This window comes from Pyrus communis, chromosome 13, assembly GCF_041283825.1.
Source record: "Pyrus communis isolate YQ-2024b chromosome 13, ASM4128382v1, whole genome shotgun sequence".
Lineage (NCBI taxonomy): Eukaryota > Viridiplantae > Streptophyta > Magnoliopsida > Rosales > Rosaceae > Pyrus > Pyrus communis.
This window is the reverse complement of record NC_142577.1, coordinates 4,666,178-4,692,258: the sequence shown is the minus strand read 5'-3', so window position 1 is coordinate 4,692,258 and position 26,081 is coordinate 4,666,178. Positions and strand designations below refer to the sequence as shown.

The 26,081-nt window shown below is 37.3% G+C and overlaps 1 non-coding gene and 1 pseudogene across 1 annotated transcript; one reads left to right on the top strand and one right to left on the bottom strand.

Annotated features, from left to right (window-relative positions):
* On the top strand, positions 1–26,081 carry LOC148691636 (uncharacterized; annotated as a pseudogene).
* Positions 2,653–2,724, bottom strand: TRNAT-UGU (transfer RNA threonine (anticodon UGU)). Its single transcript has one exon. It is a non-coding gene; the product is annotated as a tRNA-Thr (tRNA).

Below are 26,081 nucleotides of genomic sequence, written 5' to 3'. Positions count from 1 at the left end.
ATGAAGCACGAAATTGAGGCTCTTCAGGCCAACAACACTTGGTCCCTCGTTCGTTTGCCACACTACAAACGACCCATTGGTTGTAAATGGGTGTATAAGGTCAAACTGAAACCTGATGGGACTATCGAGCGGTACAAAGCACGGTTAATTGCGAAGGGCTATAGTCAAATTAAAGGTGTTGATTACCAAGAAACATTTGCTCCTGTTGCCAAATTGACCACTGTTCGTATCCTACTTAATGTGGCTGTTGTCCATGGGTGGCACTTGCACCAACTTGACGTCAACAATGCCTTTTTACTTGGTGACCTCGACGAGGAAGTTTTCATGCACTTGCCTACTGGTTTCGTCCGAAAAGGGGAGACTCGTGTATGCCAGTTACATAAATCCTTATATGGCTTAAAACAAGCTTCGAGGCAACGGTTTCTTAAACTCTCCAATGCTCTCAAGGTTGCCGGATTTCACCAATCATGGTCTGATTACTCACTATTCGTCCGAAGTCGTCAAGGTAACTTCATCGCTTTGCTATCTATGTTGATGATGTAATACTGGCAGGAAATATTTGCAAGAAATTGAAGATGCAAAGCGGTTTCTCTCGCAACAATTCAAATTGAAAGACTTGGGCCAACTTAAATATTTCTTGGGGATAAAGGTTGCGCGGTCCAAACATGGCAGAACTTTGTGTCAACGGAAGTATGCATTGGATATATTAGATGATGCGGGGTTTTTGGGTGCCAAATCTTCAAGATTTTCCATAGAACAGAACATTTCTCTCACGGAGACAGAAGGAAAGCTGCTAATTGATGCATCACCATACAGAAGGCTTGTCGGTAGATTAATCTACTTGACCATAACGAGGCCAGACCTAGCCTATGCCGTCCATATGTTGAGTCAATTCATGGAAAAGCCTCAACAACCACATCTTGAAGCAGCACACAAGGTTCTCAAATATATCAAAAGTGCACCGGGACAAGGTATTTTTCTACCTTCCACAGGATCATTACAATTAAAGGCATTTTGTGATGTTGACTGGGCTAGATGCAAAGATACAAGGAGGTCAATAATTGGTTACTGCATTCAGCTTGGTCAAGCACCGATTTCTTGGAAAACAAAGAAACAAACCACTGTATCTCGCTCCAGTGCAGAGGTCGAACACCGTTCCATTGCCACTACATGTTGTGAGATTACTTGGTTGAAGAACATTTTAAAGGATTTGAATGTGAGTCATCCACAACCAGTCACATTGTTTTGTGACAATCAAGCAGCCATGTATATTGCTTCGAATCCAGTGTTTCATGAACGGACAAAACATATAGAAATTGATTGTCATCTGGTAAGAGAGAAGATTAAAGGAGGAATGGTTTGTACAGCCTACATACGAACATCTGATCAACCAGCTGACATCTTTACCAAGCCATTGAGTTCAACATAGTTTGGAACACTACTCAGCAAGTTGGGTGTCATTAACATACACTCCAACTCGAGGGGGAGTGTTAAGGAATGAATCTTAGATTGATTAAGTAAATATTGTAAATAGTTAATTAGTTATTCACTTACTTGTTTTGTATTTGACTGCCTTGTTTATAGGCTTTAGTGTAGGATTCGAATTGATAGGTGACCCTATATAATATTGTAACCCTAATTCGATCAACAACAAGAAGAAACTCGAACTTTGCATTTCTTCACAGAAGGAGACGTCAACAATGGACAAAGTGACGACAGCAGTAGAACGAGCTCTTGCGATGTTGATGGGTAGCCCGTGTAACAAGCAACCTATTTTGCAACCGAGGTGGTATTGGGAAGTAGCAGAATGCACAATAAGTCATCCCAGAGATCTTAAAACAGGTCAGTGGACTATGATGTGGTAGAATCGGAAGGTGCATAACGGTATGAATTCCAAGCTCCTTCATGGATCACATGTCCAAGTGTTGCTTCTTCCCAAAGGAGGAAGTCCACAGTCCCAGATGCTGCTGATGCTGACAGGAAGACAACAGAAGCTAGAACTTTAGGCAATAGTGGGAGTGGTGGTGATCGTTTGAGTAGCTTGGAAGAAGAGATTGGACTTGCATCACCTCAAGAGAAGTTATTCTTGCAGCACAACTTTTAGAACTTGCCAAGCAGAAAGTAATAAGATGATCAAAATCTTTGATTTGATTAATGTTGGCAGGTTTGCATTTAGTTTATTGGAGGATGACTGCCACTTTTCTGGACTATTTTTATTATGACTGACACTTTGTATTTTGGGACAATCAGTTCTTTTGTTTATCCAGTTCTAACTCTTTGGTACAAAGAGGTAACGATCTTAACTGATTGAGCTAATATCAAGTTAATGTATGAGCTAATATCAAGTCAATGTATTTATTTATATCTTTTAGTTATAGACTAGCAATTTTCTGTTTGCTCATGTTTGTCATTGCTACTGCACTTTGGTCTTCTAGAAACTGGATTTCTGTGTTGAAGAGCGGCCCTACAACTTCTGCAAGCAATTTAAATGATTATCATGGAGCATTTGAATTGTTTTAACATTTAGCGTTATGTTAAATTACAAATTCAATTTTTTTTTGTGTAAAAATTACAAATTAAATTTAAGAGTTAAAAGGTTTGGACAAAAAGGAAAACATGATTTGAAATTCGCGCAATATTAGTTTAAAAAAGTGCCCTCACGCAGGATCGAACTGCGGACCTTCAGTTTACAAGACTGACGCTCTACCACTGAGCTATAAGGGCTGATGTTTATGCATAACACAATGTCAGATTTTATATTGATATATTAACTAAGTATTAATTTGACACTTATTAACGGAGTATGTATGATTTTTTTTTTGGTAAATTATTATTTTTTTTTTATACCAAACAATATTGTCTACACTAAAAGAGAAGGGATGGGCTTATCCTCACAATGGACAATAATAATGTGATTCAAATTCGTCTTTGGTGAGAATCGAACAAAAAATCTCTCACTTACAAGTGAATAGAAATATCATTAGACTGTAGTATTAAGTGACTGAATTATCTATTTACACAATAAAAAAGGCTAACTGCATTTTCTACCCTACACATTTTAGGTGATTTTAGAAATCAGTGGCGAAACTTCAATTGCTCATAGTGCACCTTCATACCTCGAAATAGTATTTTTCATGCCTTGAAATATAAATTACTCTTCAGTCTCATTATTTTTTTAAAAAAACTAACGAAAAGTCTAAAAAAACTTTAATTTTAATGAAAAATGACAAATAAAGATATAGTGAATAGTACCAAGGAAAGGTAAAAATGTGATTTTTCGTTAAAAGTGAACAGCACCGGAAGTGTTTTGTTAAAACTCTCTTTCTAAGAAAAACTAACGAAAAGTTCAAAAACACTTCTTTTCTATTAGATTATTTTTTTTTTTCCATAAACAATTAAAAACACAGTCATAATAGTTACTTGGAGAATCTAAGACGTTGAATAGAATTGCAGCTGCCAACGGTTACTAAACTTCAATAAAATCCTCTACACAATACTGACAGTTCATGCAACTACTCTGACACACCCCGACCCAGAAAGTCCACTTGGACCCTGAATCGAGCTGTGTTGGCCGACACCTGGAAGGTGACGAAGCCATAAAATGTGATAGTGTATAAAAAGTGAATGAATTTGAATCTAAAAGTGTCTAAATACCAGAGTGCGCTACGAGTGGGAGCGAACCCATTTCACACGCGATGTCAGAGCATAAGTAAGGTACAGTAATGTGGGTAAGAATCATACCCTCAAAAATATCCATCAATACTAAGATTCGCCACAGATTCTTGTCGATACAAACTCAGCAGCTAAAACCTGGAGGGCACCAAACAGAAGGTGTGAGTAAGCAATAAAACCAAGCTTCCCAAAGTTACTACCTCTCTAAAAGTAATGCATGCAAAACCCGTATCGTTTTTCATAAGACAGTACAACATATATACATATATCCAAACCATACTCAGAAATGACCAAAACCACGGTTTGCCATCAAATCCACCATACATTAATAAGTAGGCCAAATGAACTATATCAATACAAAGTGATATATCAGTCAGAGTCATCTAAAATGACATGTACAACTTATTCGTATCTCATCAATCATGGCTAGCATATAAGTCGGAGTCACCTATAGTGACCTGTACGACTTATCCATATCTCATCAATACTGGCTAGAATATAAGTCGGAGTCACCTATAGTGACCTGTACAACTTATCCATATCTCATCAATCCTGGCTAGCATATAGCTCAATAAGTATACCTGCACACGAGTCGGAACCACCTAAAGTGGTCTGTACGACAGGATTGGGTGTAAATAAATACACTCGAGTGCTACGATCACGTTAAGAGTGGGCGAATAATCGCGGGTAACCTACGAGTCGGAACCACCTAAAGTGGTCTGTACGACAGGACTGTGCACCTACCTTGGATCCAAGGTGAGCGTAAGGTGCGGGAGGTGAACATCACTTGAAGGACTGTGCGCTGGCCACGGGCGGGAGCACTAACACCGGGGTGCAGGTTTATAAGTTTTCAATGCATCTCAATATAACATGTGCAACTCATGGCAACCAGTACGACAGTGTCGAAGTTGCCTAACTCATAACTGTAGTCATGCTATAACGCAATCTAGTACCATAAACTCACCTGAACTTACCTGGGTGTCCTGAGTTCACCTTTGCACTTGAAAGCATTCCCAATAATTATATGCAAGTAATATACATATGGATATATCATGATGCAATCTACTACTCAACCATGTCGTAGCATTTTCAATTATAAACAATATGATGTGAAGTGTACAATCAGTAACGCCCTACTCCCAAACTACTTATTTTCAGGGATAATTATCCATGACAACCCAATTAACTCTAATTTAACTAACTAATTCACAAAGCTAAAACTTGTCTTTACCAATTTCCTTCGCATTACTCAATTTCCCAAGCAAGGCTTTTGTCTCAAATATTTTATGGCTGCATCTAACGTCTCGTTAGACTGCCTACGTACCCTAAATAGGGATCAAGCCATTCGTAGTTCATATAGGTACTTCAAGCATTCACAATAATTATATGAAGGTAATATACCTAATCAATTTAAAAGTGTCGATAGAACTCTCAATAATATGCACAATAAAAAGGAAAAGATCCACTCACCTGGAGTCCACGCTATACTTCTCTAGCGTACGCATCGAAGCGTCCTGAATGATCGGTCCCTGTGGCCAATTATCAAATCCCATCTCAGAACTCTTATCCGTAGAATACGTAATTCACATAAAACACAACCTCAACGACATTCTAAAATAGTTTGATACCCATTGACCACAAGTCAACCGTCGATCAAAAATCGACGGTAGGGTTTACAACCCTGTATAACTTGACCCGGAAGATCCGCATATCAGATTTCCAATCTGCAACTCCAAACGATCCACAATATGTTTCTAGAATAACATATTAAAATTTCATTACGATCCAACGGTCAGATCTCCGCCAATTGCCTAAAACAAGTGGCCGTGAACATTTATTTTACTAACTTACAAATCCAATTCAAGAAGATCCGTAAATTGGATTCCTGATCCGTAAATTCCTATGATCTTTAAATATTATGTATTATAATGTATCCAATTTTGGTGACGATCCAACGGTCGGATCATCGATTCACATTTTTATCAAGTAACGTATCATAACGAATTTAGGTTCCAACGATCAACCTACGTCATTCAAATGACAAAAGTGAATTCAAAACATTTGACATAGCCTAAAAATAGCATTGGCGGCTCACTGGCCACGCGCCGCCGCGAGTGGCGGTCGGCCGCCCCAACTCGCCGGAAAATCCAACTATTTCCAAAAATTCTCAAACTTCACAGAAATGAACATCTCAGTGAGTGGAGCAACTTTCATACCTGCCACAAAGTCCAAAAGTGGACGGAAGATGGCCAATTTTGCCCACGAAGCCGGCGGGTGCCTAAAACTTCCCGACGTCGATTCGTCGTCTACAGTGGTCCAACGGGGTCAATGTTGGTTGGGTTTTGCTGCTGGGATGATGGGCTACAAAGCCCAAGTGGTGGCATCGGCCATTGCTTTGCCGATTTGCCGGAAAATCGAGAAGGGTGGCCGGAGCACCATTGATTTTCGTCAACTTTCGTGGCCTCAAACCTCCACATCCCATGGTTAATCAAGGTGGTTCTTGGGTGGGTTTTGTAGAGGGGAATGAGAGCTTCAAGATGGTGGTGGTGGCATCGAAAAACTTCACGGAACTTGGCCGGAATCGGCCTTGGAAAATGGGAACCCGCGGTGGGTGCGGGTGGACGAAAACCCACTTCCTTCTTTTTTTCTTTTTTTTTTTTTTTGCCTTTTCTTTCTTCCAATTCTGATTGGGCTTTTCCCCACAAGGGGGGGATTTAATTTAAATAAACGTTAAACATTGAATAACCAATTTCGAACGTCTGTAACTATACCGTTATAATCCGGACTCGCAAACAGCTTTCGCCTATACGTTCGTACCAATAAGTACTACGAGGATATGCTAAAAGAATAAGTCTCACATCTCTCGAGTCGATGGTCAACTGAAGTCAAAGTCCTTGCCTCTAGGGCAATTTTGTAAATTCATGCTTTTAAAATAAAATAAAAACGTAAAATTTGGAACGGGTTGTCACATACTCAATTGGGAGAAGGAAAATTTGTGCTACACATTAGGTGTGTAGGGGTCCCTTGTATTTTTATATTGACATTGACCTTAGAGTCTGTCCATAAGAAATCCAAAATCCCACCTATAAGGCTTTTTTTTTAATTGATCCCCATATATCAACACTAGGGTTTAATCCCTTTGAATCCCTTTAATCTTAAGATATATAATTCAACACTAAAAAGGAGACCACTAGTTTAAGTTTAATACAATCCATACATCTAATCTACAACATCATAACTCAATTCCTGAACAACACTTTCAATGCAATTTTTAAACATGCCTACTTTGGGAGCAACCTTTCTTTTTCTTTTTTTATTTTTCTTTTTTTTTCGGAGAAAAGGTAAATTTCATTATCAACACAATAAATTTACACAAATGAAGGCCCAATTACAAAGTAACTACAAAGCAAAATAATGGACCTCCAAAGCAGTATAAGAAAAAAGCCCAATCCAACACAAGGATTAGAGCCCACGACAACAAACAACCAAAAACCTAGCAGCCAACTGCATGTTCCACCACCAGAGCACCCAGCCTGATCTTGCACCCCTAGAAAACGGTAGAAATCAAGACACAGAAACCCCCAAGACTGATGAAGGAAGCTCCATCAAACAACACCAGCAACCAGAAAGATCTAGACCATAACCTAAAGGAAGCACGCGAGAAGTGAGATACCGCGACCTTACTAAGTCAATCAGTTGAAACATGTGGATGCAAATTTCCACTGTCTCTTCCTTTGAGAAAAATGCACCTGCAAAATAATAACACCTAAGGTTAAGGCAAAAAACCTCATGCGCCCACGATGGATTTTTTTTGGTGGGCCGGGGGGGGGGGTGGGTTGGGTTGCTTTAGCCAAAGAATCTTTGATGCTAAAGTTAGAATTTTGAAAAGAATGTGTTTAGCAGGTAAATATCTTAAATAAATGGAATTAGAATTACGCACCGGAAAGAAGTCTTCTCTGATTAGGAATGTGTTTATGATAAGAATAAGGAATTATCCTATCATAAATACTTTTGACTTTTTCTACGGGCAGGGGTTGCCTTGAGCATTCGTTGATCTTTGCCTGCTCTACCTCAGCTGCGCATGGTGAATGAGAATGCTCACTCCTCATCTTGTCCTTTTTGAGAAATAATTCACCTGTTAGCTCCATGATTTTTGGATTAATTTTTTCTCCACAAAACAAAATTTAAACGAACCACTCAATGGCCTGGAAAGAGATCGTTATTAGTAAAGATGTAATTCACATGGGAATAAGATGGACAATAGGTAATGGCAAAAACATTATGTTTTGGACCCATAATTGAGTTTTTCCTTACCCATATACCATCTCATTCCAGGAGGCTTTAAGCTCCCAATGCTCTTAGTAGCTTCCCATATCTCCTCAACAGTCACTTCCCTGGGTAGACTTGGATTTTGGTATTATGAAATACAAGGTTGGACTATATCTGTAAACTACCTAATATTATCACTGAAATTGATACCACTAGTGTAAACAAAGGTTTATACAAGGATCCATACAAAACCCAATTCCTAGAACCCTATCTAAGGAGCATCTTTACCTTTGTGTAACCTTGTCTTACACGAGACGAACTCCTTCGGTCTTCACGAAGTAGCAGCTCCTCTTAAGTTCATCACCTTGTGGCACCGAGAACCAACATAATCAATGCAAATGATATGATGATGGTGGATTTAAACACCAGTTAGATTCTCCAATTAAACATTTGAAGGAAGAAACGACTATAATCTTAACTTGATCTAATTGAGAAATCAATTCACAAACTAGATCAAGAACACAACACAAACTAAAAAGACTAATGCAACCTAGTTGCACAATGATCTTGAGGTTAAATGCAAAATAATAGTTTTGTGGCTGGGCAATTAGACGAGAAGGCATAAAGCTCAAACCCATTTTTTGAAGATGGTAAAATGTTCTAGCAACAGAAATAAGGGATGCATCTAGGGTTTTAACATTAGAGCAGCCGGATTTTTCTGTCCAAACAAGGACAAAAGACACTTGTGAAAGCAGAGCTTAATCTGAGCAAATCTAAGGCTGAGATTTCAACTTACAACAACCACGAAGTCTAAGTGATTGTCCTTCTAATATAGGTTTCGAATCTTGTACTTCTCGGCCAGGAAAACGATGATCAAGATTAGTCACGAAATACACGTTTATGATATGTGTTGTATTCTTTTAATTTGAGGTTTCTGAATGAGTAGATTTCGCACCGATCTCTTTTGGAGTAGTTTGGAAGATAGTTGTTATTTTCAGCTTGTGTATGGCACTATTTGAGACTTGGTTTGATAGATTTTATTGGCAGCACTGGTTGGACAATGGAGTTTTACGCATTGGTTTATGGATGTTTGATTTCTTTGCGTTATGAGAAATTGTGTACTGGTGTTGTTGTTGACTTGGGATTGGACAAATTGGTATGTTTGCACCCTTAGGAAATTATTACCTGTTGTCGAGACAACAATGTTTTGTCGATATCGCTGGCAGCCGATTGTAATATCGATGACATATTCGTTGGGTTTGTTAAGCAAGTGGGCGGGTAGACCCGTCTATGATAATGGTTACTGTTTAGTTATTATTAGGGGCTTGACCCAAAGACACATCTATTCTTAGAGTACGTGACGTTTCGAATGCTTGGGCGGGACATACCTCCATTTTTTATTTTGATTTTCAGTATGATTATTTTGTTATACCTTATTATAGTTATATATGTGTTTTTTTGACGTTACAAATGTTTTGGGGAAAGTCCTTTCCGTTTTCAATTTTAAGTTCAGCACGAGTTTTCGACCTCTATGTTATTACATATCTATTTTGACGTTATCGTATATTACGTACATACTTTTGACCCTACACTATTATATGTTTTTGATCTTATATCTTAATAAAGTATGTTTCTGCTTTTACACTAACGGGGGAAGAAGGTTTGAGCCTGGAGGCACAAAAGATGGAATCATTGCACTCAAATCGAGACAGTGTGGCATTTTCCCTTTCATGCAAACACTCTAACTTGATTTTCTTTGCTACATATATATATATATTTATATATATATATATATTCCTCTTCCCATTTTCGAGTATTTCAGTAAAGCAAGTTATTTCAAATTTTTGGACAAAATTTTCTTGACGGAGGTAGATTGTAACAGCCCTTCCCAGGATTTACGGAATGAAAGGGTATTTTCGTATTTTCACTTTGGTTTGGAATATATTTTTTATTTGTACTTTTAGATCTTAAATTGTGTGCCTTATGGGCCCCTCTTCCCTATTGATTCCCCGGTTTCCCCCTACTCCTATCTATAGTTCCCACGTGTCCTCCAATAAACCCTCGGATCCCGTTCTTATCTCCCAACCCACTCCCAGTTTTCTATCTTGCTCTCTCTCTCTCTCTCGATGCTCTCCCTCTCTCGATGCTCTCCTCTTCGGCTAGATCCCACACACACACACACACATACAAACACACCACAGCTACCATATCATCATCACCCTCACTTGGATCCCTTTTCCTTCTTCCTCACCACCCTGCGCTCTCACTTTCTCTCCTTGCATAACATTGTGCGCATGGTGTTTTTATTTCTCCAATGAGATTTTGGGTGTCCCGACCAAGGTAAGCACCTTAGACCTCTTTAGTTGTTGTTATAGGTTAGATTAGGTTTGTTTTTTAGAAACTTAGAATGTTTGAACGCAGAGATATCTTCGGGGAAGCATTTCCCAGTTTCCCGATGACTGGCCTGCGAGTTGCAGAGGTTTTTGGGCCGCTTTCCAACCACGACTTGCCCTTATGAAGGAGCTCGAGAATTCCCAGCAACTTCTCGGGCCTTCTCCTTCGTAGTTCCAACGGCCCACAAAACAATTAGGCTGTTACGACCCACAGCCCAATTAGGAGCCCAACCTAGTTGCTGGGCCAACCCAATGAACCGGCCTAAACCTTGGGCCGAGTAACCATCCCAAATCCAAGCCCAACCCATTTTAAATTAGAACCCACAAACCCAAAACCCTTGTAGCCTAGGCCAAAACCTTTAGGCCTGACAGCCCATTAGCCTAGGCTCTAACCCACTAACCTAAACCTAACCCAAGTCCAAAACCCTAAACCCTAACCGGATCTAACCCAACCCATTTGACCCGTTTGACCAACCTGTTGACCATTGACTTCCGATCAACGTTAACCGTTGACTTCCGATCAACGTTGACCGTTGACCCGTCAACATTGACTTTTTATTAATTTTTTCAGGTTTCGGATGGAATCCCTCCTAGGCTAATTTCAATGTCCTAAATCCATTTCCAACATCCATTTTCCCAAATTCAATCATTTTGATAGAGTTTTAATAATTGGTACTTTTATGTACTTAGGTGTGATTATTAGCGGCAATTTCGTCCTTCCTATTTCGCACGGCTCTTTGATGATAGAGTATCTTTGAGTGGACCCCTTCTAAAATGCATATTTTTCTATTAGAAATGCATACATGAAAAGCATGATTTAATGGTTACATGTTATGAAACGTTTATGAGTAAATTGGATTTGCACTTTATGATGTTCATGCTTTATCGATTTTATGTTCTTCGTAGTATATATGATTGATAACTATATACTACAAATAGGCTTTACAATATGACGTTTTAGCTACTGAACTATGATTAAGATATATATATATATATATATATATATTAGAAAGATTATGTTAATGTCCTTACGTACTTACTTAGAGGTTATTCAAACGGTCCTGCCTACAAGCGATTGGTACTTATATGCGTTCAGGTGGGTGTTCTAGGAGCCTACGAGCAATTGATATTTATATTGGCTTTGGCCAGGCGTAGGTTGGTGGCTTCGACGAGGCGTTTGGTTGGTGCCTAAGGGTGGGAGATATATTATTGCCTACAGTGGGGCGTTTGGTTGGTGCCTAGGGGCGTATGTTCTACCTACGTGTATGTTCTGGCTACGGGCATATGATCTGCCTATGGGCGAATGACTTGCCTACAGTTGCATGATGTAGAACCTTCGAATGAATGAAGAAGTGTTCTATATGCCTTCTGGCGAATGAAATATTATATATATGTATATGCCTTATATATATACCACTACTAATCACACTATATATGATATATGTTTTATGAAAGGTTTTATGGCATGCTAGGGTTTTCTGTAAACCTATTACATATTATACTATTGAGTTTTCATAAACTTTGACGGTTAGTACATTAATGAATAACTGTTTCAGTATTACTTATATATATATCAACTTGGTTCCCTCATGTTTTGTTTTGCGCCCCCTCAGGACTTAGAATTGAGGCATACAATCCCAGCGTCAAGGCACTTCCGCATCAGCATCTTCGAGTCCTATCGGTGTAGGACCCATTCCTTTGTTCATTCAATTGTATATTATTTCTTTTTAGTGTTCTAAATTAGTTGTATGTTTTGAGCACATTCCTCATTTGCATAATAATTATATTTAAATTTATAAGTCTTATTTATATTCTTTGGTTCTTATGCATGTTAGTATAGCTTCGTCACCTTCGGGTGTCGGCCAGCAAGTGCCTACCCCTGTGATTGGAGGATATCAGGGTCGGGCATGTCATAATTTGTAACAAAGTTTTCGTGTGTTGATTCCTAGGAGTAGTGCTTCTTCCCCTATGCCCTTTATTGGTGGAGACCTAACCTATAGGTGTAACCTCCTGCTCAACACTCTAGAATTGACAATTGTAGCATCTGAGGCTACATTAATCGGGGATACACGATAGAAGGGTTTGCTTTATTTACAAACTTCACCTTCAACAAGCATAGATTTATTTCAATAATTTTTTTTCCTATCCCGAATAATGTTGTCTTTCTCTTAAGTCTGAGAACAATAAAAAATAGAAAAGAAAATAAATAAATAAATAATCAAATTGCACCATCTTTGTAATAGGTGAATGCCTCTTTTTCTCCCCAAGTTGTCAGAATTATTCATAATAAGATATTGGCTACAATTGAAAAGGTTTTATCAATAAAATTTCCATTTATCCCAGATATAGACATATGTACATGGAACAATATACTAACTACTGCTGAAACATGGAAGAATTGAAATCTTAAATCAAAACTTTATGTATGGATGGTATGAACTGCCTAAACAAGAATTCTTGAACGGCAAACAACCAGAGCTATGTCACTCGATCATTATCAAACTGACTGCAATCTTTTTCTGTCCGCGAGGATCCCCCCGTAGCTCCTTCTGCTTCTAATAGGCTATGAACTAGATAAGAATCATTCTCAACGAGTCCATAAGAAGTGATCCCATTTTTTTCATCGGCTTGGGGTAGAGACCAAAAGTCTTGAGCGACCGATCCGGCAAAACAACTCAAAAGATAAAGAAGTATCGTTAATTTCTTCATGCTCGTTCCAAGTTCTTTCAATCTAATCGTGCAAGTGTAATTACTGTAGGCTACAGCAGCCGTGACTGCTTTTAATAAGTTATTTTGTTGGTCTTGGGTGAGACTTTGAATAGTTTGAAGCATTGTTGAGACACCTGGTAAATTGCTTATTCTCAAAACTATGCTTGGCAGGATGCTGAACCAAATGACCAGAAAATTGGGAAATTTTGTGAATATGCTTTGAAGAACCCACTGCGAATTCCCAAGGTAATGCTTTGGGTTTTATTCTATTGTTTTTTGAGTGACAAGACTTTCTTTGCTTACATTTTCTTTTTACGTAGTGTTGATATTGGATTTCGAATAGTCTCTTTGATGAGTTTGGTCTGGAGTTTAAAGTTCAAAGTTAATTCCATAATCTTTTCTAATTCATACTTTTTTTCCATCTAATAACGAACCATTGATTTTATATTCTAGAGCTAGTTATATTTAAGATCTAATCTCTGCCAGATGTTAGTTTTTGTTCGGAAACTGTTTGAAATGGTACTAACCTCACATACAAAGACACTTTGTTGGTTTTCAAACTCTAAAAACATTGGCAGATGTTAATTTTGCTTTGTGAACTGTTTGAAATGGCATTAAGTTCAAATATGAAGACAATCCGTCTGTTTTAGAATTCTGTTATAATAGGAAAAATCATGTTCATGTCCAATTCTATACTTTTGCTTTAAGTGCACACTTTTAAAAGAAATTATTTCTATATTCCATAACAGATGTTTCCATTTTTCTCCCCACAGATCACTGATAGCTTGGAGCAAAGATGTTACAAGGATTTGCGGAATGAGAACCTTGGATCTGTTAAAATGGTGCTATGCATTTATAGGAAGCTGTTATCTTCATGTAAGGAGCATATGTAAGTCCGAAGTAGGTTAATCTTGTAACAGAAATGGGATTTCAGCAAAGGGAAGCTTTTAAATGATGAAAGATAACCTTTGTTTCTTATAATAAAATTGTGATGGTATTTCTTTGGGAAACTGTAATTTTTGGTTGACAGCATATAAGATCGGATGGGTTACTTTCCCACTCGGATTGATGAATCAATCAAATTGGTTTTACCGGTTCTGCATCATCTAATAGAGCTAGAACAATGGGTGTTCGATGGAACTGTTCCATTTTTTGTCCTGTAGCCCCTGCTTGATTCTAACTTTTCAGTCTATTCATTACCACTCATTGTGGCCCGTTTTTCCGTGTAGCAATTCAGTAAGTATATTTGATGCAGAGTAATATCTACAATATTGTTTCTGACGGGTTATAAAAAATCCGAGCAGGATGGACTCTCATAAGGACTAATTGAATATTGGATTAGCGTGGTTATTTTGGCTGTAGTTATCTGATAAGTGAATATTGTTATGGTACATTCTCTGATCCTCAGGACTCTATTGATTCATTTGGTATCTGCACTTAATCTTTTCTAGAATAGATTACAAAGCATCATTTGGGCCTGCTAAGCGCAGATATTTGATTAGTGTGGTCCCCTTCCCTCCAGATGTAGGTACATAGTTGCTGCCCTAAACCTTCTGAGTGTTTAGGACTTCTGTTGGGGGGATTGTGAGTGAAGCCGTTGCGACAAAAATTCACTATGTATTAGTTATCCAGAACCCCATGTGGATTGTTTTATTATTTCAACCATGGTTGTGATTTAACTTATGCATCAAGAAGGAATGCATCACTCATATGCTTGTCCTGATATTTATATTTTTATCCTGTAATTTAAAAAAGGCTATATATCTTAACATTGGGTGTTCTAATACGCTTGGTTTCCTAAATTTTTTTTTTTTTGCTTCTTCGGGAGCATATATATTTTTATGACATTCACCTGTGCTCTTCAATGGTTACAGGCCACTATTTGCCGGTAGTTTACTATAGGAATTGTCCGGATTCTTTTGGAACAAACACGACATGATGAAACACGGATTCTGGGTTGCAATACTCTGGTTGACTTTATACAAAAGCAGGTAAATGATAAATACAAAGAAGAAGTTTGCAACATTGTATGCCGAGTTATATTGGCTCTAGGTTTAGCTTATGTAAGGCATACCATTGATTCTATGCTCTGCTTTTCCCATTGGTTGATTGAAACTGTTATTTGGAAATAAATTTAGACTGACAGTACACGCATGTTCAGCCTAGAGGGCCTTATTCCTAAACTTTGTCAAATGGCTCAAGAAGCGGGAGCTAATGAAAGAGCTCTACGATTACGTTCAGCTGGAATGCAATCTCTGGCTTTTATGGTAGTTTCATTTTTTCTAGCCCAGCTTGTCTTATTAAGTCTTGTATGCATGCATCATTCACATTGGATATTCTATTATTTTATCTTGAATCTCGATCACTCTAAAAGTACCCAACATTTATACATTCAGACTGAATTTCATGGCCTTAGTAATTGTGTTTGCACGTCAACTCTCTTTATTTCCTTTTTATTTTAAAAGCACATAAATCTCACTTGGTGATTTTCACTTTCTTCTTATTCACAGTTATTATTGTGAAAGTATACTATAATTAGAACAGAGAAATTTGAGAAATTTCCTACTTTGTCTAGGGGTGATTTGGATTGTCCTATCATCATTAGGGTTGTACTATATTTAAACCATTTTAGATTTATGCTTAATGTTTCTGACTTTAATGAGAGTTGATTGATAGCTATTTATTATTTATTTTACTGATTCCTTCTATTATTGTGGACTTTTTTATATGGTTATTATTTGATATGACTTTCCAGTTATCATCTTTCTTTCATCAACCATATTTTCTTTTCCTGATGTTTAGTGTCAGCTTTTATTAATTGACCTAGAAAGCCTGATTACGTCTATCACGCATTATGACTTCTCCTCTTTATACTGCACTATTTGTTTGCAGGTGCGGTTCATGGGTAGGGTTGGGCAATGATTATCACGGACGGGTAACCGTGGTTATTTATGCATAACCGTTTATACTCATACCCGCATAACTGTTTACTTATTGGGTAATTGCCTAAACGGTTATACCCATATCCATAACCGTTTATAAACTGTTAACCATACTCATTTAACCGTAACCGTATACCTGTTTATCCATGCCCGTTTATCTATTTTTTAACCCATTTACCCTTTTTTGCGCCTATTTACATATTTTTTTTAACCGTAACCGTATACAACTCCAATAATTGAAATAATAAGAACGAACGATAGTTTTAATCAATCAAGGTATTACAATATATTTGCTAATAATTGATTTTTTATTAACAAAATACCTCTCATTACTTGAGCAAGCACAGGGCCGGCCCTGAGAATTTGGAGGCCCTAGGTGAGCCTTCGAAGTGGCGCCCTAAAATTCTCTGATTTCCGATTCTTTGTATATTGATTTGTATAAAAAAGAATTCGCTAAATAAATAAAAAGTTCTATTTTCACATCAAATATCATTAAAAATTAATATCAAAAGAAGATAAATATACAAACATTATTTAAACATTACACGATTCACGTTTTTGGACATAAATGTACTAAATGTTTGCAGTCAAGAGTCTAAAATTGAGAGTGAAGAACAATAAAAGTTGATTGACGAGTATAATAAATTCAACGACAATTGTTTCTCTTGTGTTTTTTTCTTCTAAAATCAATATCACACTAACGAATTGAATATTAAAATAATTCATTGAATAAAAAGTTATTGAAAAGAAAAATATAAATTCAAAGTTTTGATTACCTTAAAGTACAATCTTTAAGAGCATATGATAATTGATTTAAACATTCAATAGAAATGAAGAAAATGAGAAATTGGTTTAAACATTCGATAGAAATTGAGAGAATGAGAAGTTGAAAGAAAAAAGATTGCAAAGAGACTTGAGTTTTATAACTTTATATGTATTTGGACAGATGGATTGGCAGTAAATTTGAAAAACAAGAAAAATCTAGTTACCGAAAGGCAGCTTCGTGTTTCGAACTCAACACCCCAAAGAAAAATGAAGCCAACATTTCCACTGTACTAACAAATGAAAAATGATATTTCTTACTTTTTTTATATTTTTTTTATATTTATATGTTAATTACAAGATATAAAATGACACACCCCGACTCGGAATGTCCACTAGGACCCCAAATCGAGCTGTGTTGGCCGACACCTGGAAGGTGACGAAGCCATAAAGTGTGATAGTGTATAAATGTGAATAAATTTGAACCTAAAAGTGTCTAAATACCAGAATGCACTATGAGTGGGAGCGAACCCATTTCACATGCGATGTCAGAGCATAAGTAAAGTATAGTAGTGTGGGTAAGAATCATACCCTTAAAAGTAGCCACCAATACTAAGATTAGCCATATATCCTCGTCGATACGAACTCAGCAATTAAAACCTGAAGGGGTACAAAACAGAAAGTGTGAGTAAGCGGTAAAACCAAGCTTCCCAAAACTATTACCTTTCTAACAGTAATAAACCCTCATTGTAATTTTCTTATCGTTTTCTATAGGACAGTACTACACACACACACACACACACACATATATATATATATATATATATATCCACCCATGCTCAAAAATGGCCAAAACCACGGGTATGCCATGTCCATAGACTCTACAATGCATTAACAAGTAGGCCAAATGAACTTAATCAATATAAAATGATACATCAGCCGAAATCACCTAACGTGACTCGTACGACTGTACTCATATCTCATCAATCAATGCTAGCCTATAAGTCGGGAGTCACCTCTAGTGACCTGTACGACTTATAAATATGTCATCAATCATCCTTGCACATGAGTTGGAACCACGTCTAGTGGTCTGTACGACAAGACTGGGTGTAAATAAGTACGCTCAAGTGCTACGATCACGTGAAGACTGTGCGAATAATCGCGGGTCACCTACGAGTCGTAACCACCTATAGTGGTATGTACGACAGGCTTGTGCACCTACCTTGAGTCCAAGGTGAGCGTAAGGTGCGAGAGGTGAACATCACGTGAAGGACTGTGCCCTGGCCACGTGCGGGAGCACTAACACCGAGGTGCAGATATCCATATCTCATCAATCAATACTAGTATACAAGTCGGGAGTTACTTATAGTGACCTGTACGACTTAATCTATAGCTCATCAAACATCCCTGCACACGAGTCAAAACCACCTCTAGTGGTCTGTACGACAGGATTAGGTGTAAATAAGTACGATCAAGTGCTACAATCAATTGAAGACTGGGCGAATAATCGCGGGTCACCTACGAGTCGGAACCACCTATGGTGGTCTGTATGACAAGCCTGTCCATCTACCTTGAGTCCAAGGTAAGCGTAAAGTGCGAGAGGTGAACATCACATGAAGGACTATGCCCTGGCCACGGGCGGGAGCACTAACACCGGGGTGCAAGTTTATGAGCTCTCAATGCATCTCAATATAACATGTGCAACTCATGGCAACCAGTACAACAATATCGGAGTTGCCTAACACATAAATGTAGTCATGTTATAACTCCATCGATTCAACTAATACCATAAACTCACCTGAACTTACCTGGGTGTTCTGCGTTCACCTTTGCACTTGAAAGCATTCCCAATAATTATGTGCAAGTGATATACATATGGATATACCATGATGCAATCTAATACTCAACCATGTCGTAGCATTTTCAATTATATACAATACGGTGTAAAATGTACAATCAATAACACCCTACTCCCGAACTACCTATTTTCAGGGATAATTATCCGTGACAAACCCAATGAACACTAATTTAACTAACTAATTCACAAAACTAAAACTTGCCTTTACCAATTTCCTTCGCATTACTCAATTTCCCAAATAAGGCTTTTGTCTCAAATATATTATGGATGCATCTAACGTCTTGTTAGACTGCCTACGCACCCTAAACAAGGATCAAGCCATTCGTAGTTCATATTAGCACTTCAAGCATTCACAATAATTATATGATGGTAATATACCTAATCAATTTAAAAGTGTCGATGGAACTATCAATAATATGTACGATAAAAGGAAAAGATCCACTCACTTGGAGTCCACGCTATGATTCCTATTGCACGCATCGAGGCGTCCCGAATGATTGGCACTTGTGACCAATTATCGAATCACATCTCAGAACTCTTATCAATAGAATACGTAATTCAAGTAAAACACATCCTCAAGGACATTCTAAAATAGTTCAAGACCCATTGACCACAAGTCAACCATCGATCAAAGATCAACGGTAGGGTCTACACCCTGTATAACTCGACCCGAAAGATCCGCATATCAGATTTCCAATCCACAACTCCCAAAGATCCACAATATGCTTCTAGAATAACATATTAAAATTTCATTACGATCCAACGGTCGGATCTCCACCAATTGCCCAAAACAAGCGGCCGTGAACATTTATTTTACAAACTTACAAATCCAATTCGGGAAGATCCATACGTCGGATTCCTGATCCATAAATTCCTATAATCTTTAAATATTATGTAATACAATGTATCCAATTTTGGTGACGATCTAACAGCCGGATCGTTGATTCACATTTTTATCAAGTAACATATCGTAACGAATTTAGGTTCCAACGATCACCCTACGTCATTCAAATATCAAAACTGAATTCAAGATGTTCAACATAGCCTTAAAATAGCATTGGCGACCCACTGGCCACGCGCCACCGTGGCTGGTGGGCGGCCACCCTGACTTGCCGGAAAATTCCACTATTTCCAAAAATTCTCAAACTTCAGAGAAATGAAGATCTCAGTGAGTGGAGCAACTTTCATACCTGCCATGAAGTCCAAAAGTGGACGGAAGATGGTCAATTTTTCCCACAAAGCCGGTGGGTGCCTAAAACTTCCCGGTGTCGATTCGTCTTCTACAGGGGTCCAACGGGGTCAAGGTTGGTTGGGTTTTGCTCCTAGGATGATCGGCTACAAAGTCCAAGTGGTGGCATCGGCCATCGCTTTGCCAATTTGCCGAAAAATTGAAAAGAGTGGCCGGAGCACTGTTGATTTTCGTCGACTTTCTTGGCCTCCAACCGCCATATACCATGGTTAATCAAGGTGGTTCTTGGGTGATTTTGTAAAGGGAAATGAGAGCTTCAAGATGGTGGCGGTGGCATCGAAAAAATCCATCGGAGTTGGCCGGAATCGGCCTTGGAAAATGGGTGGTCACACAGGGTTGGGCATGGGTGCACGAGAAGCTTTCCCATTTTTTTTTTTTCTTTCTTTCTTTTCTGATTGGGTCTTACCCTCCCCATCTAATTCTAATTGGTTCCTTGACCTTATACTTGATTGGTCCTTCCTATTTGTGCCTAAAATCTGATACTTTCCCACAAGGTGGGAATTCAAATAATTTATAACTAAACTTTAAATAACCATTTTCAAATGTCCATAACTATACCGTTATAATCCGGACTCGTAAACGGCTTAAGCCTATGCGTCCACACCAACGAGTACTACGAGAATATGTTAAAAGAATAAGTCATACGTATCTCTAGACGATGGTCAATGTAAGTCAAAATATTTGCCTCTAAGGTATTTTCGTAAATTCACACTTTTAAAATAAAATAAAAACGTAAAATTATTTTTTGGAGGCCCTTCCGAAGTGGGGGTCCGAAGTGGGGGCCCTAGGCGGGCGCCTACTTGGGCTACCCTCAAGGCCAGTCCTAAGCAAGCATATTGGAAAGAAAATTCATGTATTTTCGACATATTTTTCTTCTATACCCAAGCAAGTATTCAATTATAACATCCATATGATTACAAAGTAAAGTTTCTAAAAACTCAAGGTAGTCATTATCACAAAAAACAACATGAGAATTTACAATGAAATTACTAATCTCCATCAAAACTTTGAGAAAAGATTACATGAACCCTTGATATATCATTCGAAGTCAGAATGACTCAGAACTATAATCTACATCCATTCATGTAATAAAGTATGCAAATTTGGCAAGACAAGGACTCAGAAGTGTAGTCTACATCCAAAATTTTCAGCAATCCTCAGTGCAACGTTAAGAGAAACAGAAATTTAAAATCTTCAGCTTTCCTGAAAGATTCCAAGGAATGTTACTAAGTTTGAATGCATGCCAACTTGATATATTGTGGACCAATTTCCTAATCCAGAAATACCGAGAGGTGAATACTAGCAAATGGTTCAAAGCATGAGAATTTTATATATCTATTAAAATAAACAGGTAAACGGGTAACCGTTATAACCGTGGTTAATACCCATAACCACCCATTTAAATTTTACAAGTAATCGGTTATACCCATAACCATTTAATTATCTAAACGGTTACCCATAACTGTAACTGAGAAATTTAAATGGGCGGATAATCGCGGTTACCCATAACCGATGGGTATTTGTCCATCCCTATTCATGGGTGAGCACTCTCATGTTTAAATGGACTTTGACCCTATGAGTAGTCTGAACCTTGTGTGGCTTTTGTTATTTCTATTTTTGACATAAACAACATGTGATAGTCTGGCGATCTTGAAAATTTTCATTTTGAAAGGGCTTGGGCTAACAAATATTTAACCAAAAATCATCCCAAAATGTTATTTAACCACAAGGGCTCAAAGTTTAATAAAAACCCATCCAAAGCTATTGTCCACGGGCCAAACTTACAAGTCCAACCTACTACAAATCTACACTTCCGTAAATACCTCTAAATGATTTGATATTGTCTTGACTCTTCACCAACCTCAACCCAACGCAAAACCACCATAATAACTCTCTTTATTCCTATCAAATCGAATTCCCCCATTTCAAAAACAACCAAATCAAAGTTCAAATCAAAGTTGAAAAAGGAAGCATTCATCGAAACAAAGCTGCTGAAAGAAGTTTAATGGCAGAAACTAGCGAAAGCGTGTTTGGAAAAAAAAAAAAGAACCAAAACATAAAACTGTTTTTGGATAACCCAAAACATAACACTGTTTTTGAAAAAAAAATCAAATATAGTGTCGCACAAACAAACAATATATCTGGAAAGAAAAGAACCAAAATCCAGAAATAGTGACTTAAATTCCAAAAATACTAACTTATATTCTAGAAACAATAACTTAGTTCCAGAAACAGTCAAAGGTTATCTTTTCTTTCATGCATCAGTTGATTATATTTAAGAAACATGATACTTGTTTTGTTTTGAATCCACATACAGTGAATTTCACTATTTATTTTCAAACTTACATTTAAGAAACAGTGTGTCTATTTCATTTGGATCTAGAAACAGTGACTTAGATTTCAGAAACAGTGACTTGGATTTCAGAAACAGTGACTTGGATTCTAGAAACAGTGTTACTTAAAATCTAGAAACAGTTTATTTTTACAGTCCAGAAACAATGACCCGTCGTTATTATTGAATAACATGTAGATCTCAAAATTATTTTTTTGGAGAAACAAACGATGAATTCCACTAATGATGAAAATTGAAAAACAGTACCTCGAATATACCATGAATAATAACAACGATCACATTTCAACGAAATTATACAAAATATAAATTAAATAGCCTGAGGATCGTTTCAAAGAAAAAGAAGAAGGTTTGCAAAACAATGATGAACTCTATTAACGACGAAAATCTGGAACTCAACCTAAAAAAGTTTGGGGTAAAATCGACAAATCATAATTTATTATAGTTGGGCCATTTTTAGTTGGACTACTTTAATATGAGTCTTGTACTAATCATTAAACAAAACTTATAACATGGTTTTTTTATTAAAACTAAAATTTTTCAAGCCCTTTTTATTAGTATTCCTTATTTTCTTTTCCTGAAGTTTAGTGTCAGCTTTTATTAATTTACTTCTATCACACATTATGATTTCTCTTCTCTTTATACTGCACTATTTGTTTGCAGGTGTGGTTCATGGGTGAGCACTCTCATATTTCAATGGACTTCGATGCTGTGAGTAGTCTGAACCTTGTGTGGCTTTTGTTATTTCTATTTTTGACATAAAACAACATGTGATAGTCTGGCGATCTTGAAAATTTTCATTTTGATAAGACAAGTAATAATCTCTATTGGCTATGTTCTACGAAGTATATAGTTCAATATTGAAACATGTCCAATGCCTTCAGTTGACTTTGTTATGAATTTTCCTGTTCTGGAATAGATCATATCAGTGACATTGGAAAACTACGTGGATATCTATCCTAAGCCTGGGAGTCTGAAGGAAGACAAACAATATTATAAGTCTCAAGGCCAGTGGGTTAATGGAGTGCTAAAAGAAGAAGTTCATGATTCATCTTTACCAGTTATTAGTCAGAAGGTTCCTTCGGTACCAAGTCCGGAAAACCCTGTTTTGGATCCCAAGATGTTAGTTCTTTTTTTTCTTATAAACATTAAATATTGTCTTAACGTTATTTGATTCATGTGCCATTGTCTCAGTGATACCAACAAAAGCCCCTCTTACTGGTCTAGGGTTTGCTTGCTTAATATAGCAAAATTGGCAACGGTAGGTTGATGCGAGATTTATACGCACACAAATTAAACCCTCTTTTTGTCAATTGTAGTATAAGTATAAGTAGGGATCGTTTTGGACCGGGGATTAGGAGGGATTGCTAAAACCTTGGAAACTGACTCAAAAACGTAAAAACAAGATAAAACACTAAACTAGACTCAAAGAATGTGAAACTAAACGTTAAAACACTAAGACAAACCAAAAGACTCAAAATGCTTTAAAAACACAAACTAAATTGATTTCTAACTAAATTGAACAATAAAGTAAAGGGGGATTGGATTTGGACGACTTTAAACTAAAAATGGAAACTTGGAAATAAAACAAATTGTAAATATGGATTTGACGGAAATGAATGGATGGGAAGCTAGCTAAGGGGTTCATCTCCACATATGTTATACTTGCATACAAAACGATGTCTAATTGCTTTTCAATAAACCATGAATTCTCAACGCCCTGGGTTAATTAGGTCCGCTTAAATTAACCGTCAAGTTTTCCTTAAGTTAATGAATTGGATGATTGCATACGACAATCCAAAGCATTCCTCACAAGTTCCCTACATGAATTGCATAATAGAGATACAAGCAAGAATCATTAAGCATCATGAAAACTATAAGTGTTGACGAGGCATTCGTTACTATGATTGCATGAAACTTATGCCAAGAATATGTTTAACACGATTGTTTATAAGCAACCTCCACTACTTGTGAATATAAGTTCATAACTATTACGTGAAACTCACTTATATTCTAGCGTCAAATTCATGCATGAAAATTAAGCGTTCATTCTTAATAAACATACATAAATAGGTTATCAATTAAACAGTTAAACAAATTGAATTCACAACTTATGAAACGTAATTAAAAGTAATCAAATCATATTACAAACATAAGCATAGTTTCGAATCACCCCCTAGCTAAAGGGGGTTTATTTCCTCATACGTACAAAACAAAGAGAATTGAAATTAAACATTGAAATCAAAGAAATGCCTAAACATTCCAACAACTCAATCTTGAATTGTATGAACGTTTAGGCCCTCTTATCTTCCTCTTTATTGTAGCATAAGGTCTAGGGATAGTTGGTTGGGGGGATGGAAGTGTTGGGAAATTATGGAAATGGATGAGGAGTGGTGGAAATGGAAGATGGTTTTTGGATTCTAAGGGAGACTCACGGCTAAGGAGAGAATGGAAATGTTTGTGGTGTGTTGTGTATGAAATGAGATGATTTGTGAATGAATGAATGCAAGGGTATTTATAGGAGGAGTGGAGATGTATATGGCTATTTGTTTAAGGTGTTTGTGGCTACAATGATGAAGAATTGCATGTGGAAATTAAAGGGAAAATGTGGTGAAATGATGAAGTAGGAAGGTGGAAATGCATGTGAGATGTTGGAAAGGAAATGGGAATATGAGTAGGCCATGGCATGGGAGTTGTTTTGTTGGTGTAAATGTGCCATGGTTGCAATGATGAAGAATAAAGGGTGCATGTGGGGTGGAATTGAATGAATGCAAAGTGAATGAATAATGAAATGAGTTAAAGAGGGAGAATGTGGTGAAATGATGAAGTAGGAAGGTGGAAATGCATGTGACTTGTTTGTGGAATAAAGAATGAATGGTGGAATGATGAAGAGTTGCATAAAGAATGCATGTAGGGTTAGCTAGGTTGGCTTTGTTTGGGTGCATGTGTGTTAATGGTGGTTTTGCATGTGAATTGATGGATTGTTTTTGATGGAATGGATGGTTCTTTGCATGGCTTTTGAAGTGATTGTGGGCTTTGGAATTGGAAGGAAATGCATGGCCTTGGGGTTGGTTTAAGAGAGAATGGGCTAGGCCCTTTGTTTTATGTCCAAAATGAATACAAGGCCTTCAAATTCGTCCAACACTTTGGCTCCAATCATATGCTATCCATTCCAAGCCCAATTTTGCTCCAAAATGCTCCAAAATGCATCTTTTTGCTTCCTTAGCCATATGAACCTAAAAACACACGAAAATGGCTTAAACTACTAAAACAACTATGAATTAACAACATAGATGCACGAAAACAAGCTAAGTAAGTCGCCTAAATATGCTCCTATCATAGGTTCTACAATGCGTCGAGTGATTGAGACCCTTTTTCAATGTTCTGATGCTGAGAACCATTGGTCCACAGAAAAACGACTTGCCTGTAATGTTTTAATGTATCTGCAGTCACTGTTACAGGAATCAGGTTTGAAATTTTTAGCATCGTTTTGTTTTTTTTTTCTTTTCCCCCCATAACAATCCTTTTGTGGATGTAATTGATATATGTTGTTTGCTTGAAAATCAGGAGATAATTCCCATCTATTACTTCATATATTGGTCAAGCACTTGGATCATAAGAATGTTGTCAAACAACCTCGCCTACAAACTGACATTGTTAATGTCACCACACAAATAGCACAAGGTGCCAAGCAGCAGGCATCGGTTGCGATTACTGGTGCAATATCTGACCTGATAAAACATTTACGAAAATGCCTGCAATTCAAGCTGAGGTATCGAGCCCTAGGACTTTAGATAAAGGGAACCCAGATCTCCAGTCGGCACTCAAAAGAGGTATCTCACATTTATCAAATAAGGTTGGTCTCTTTCAGACCTAG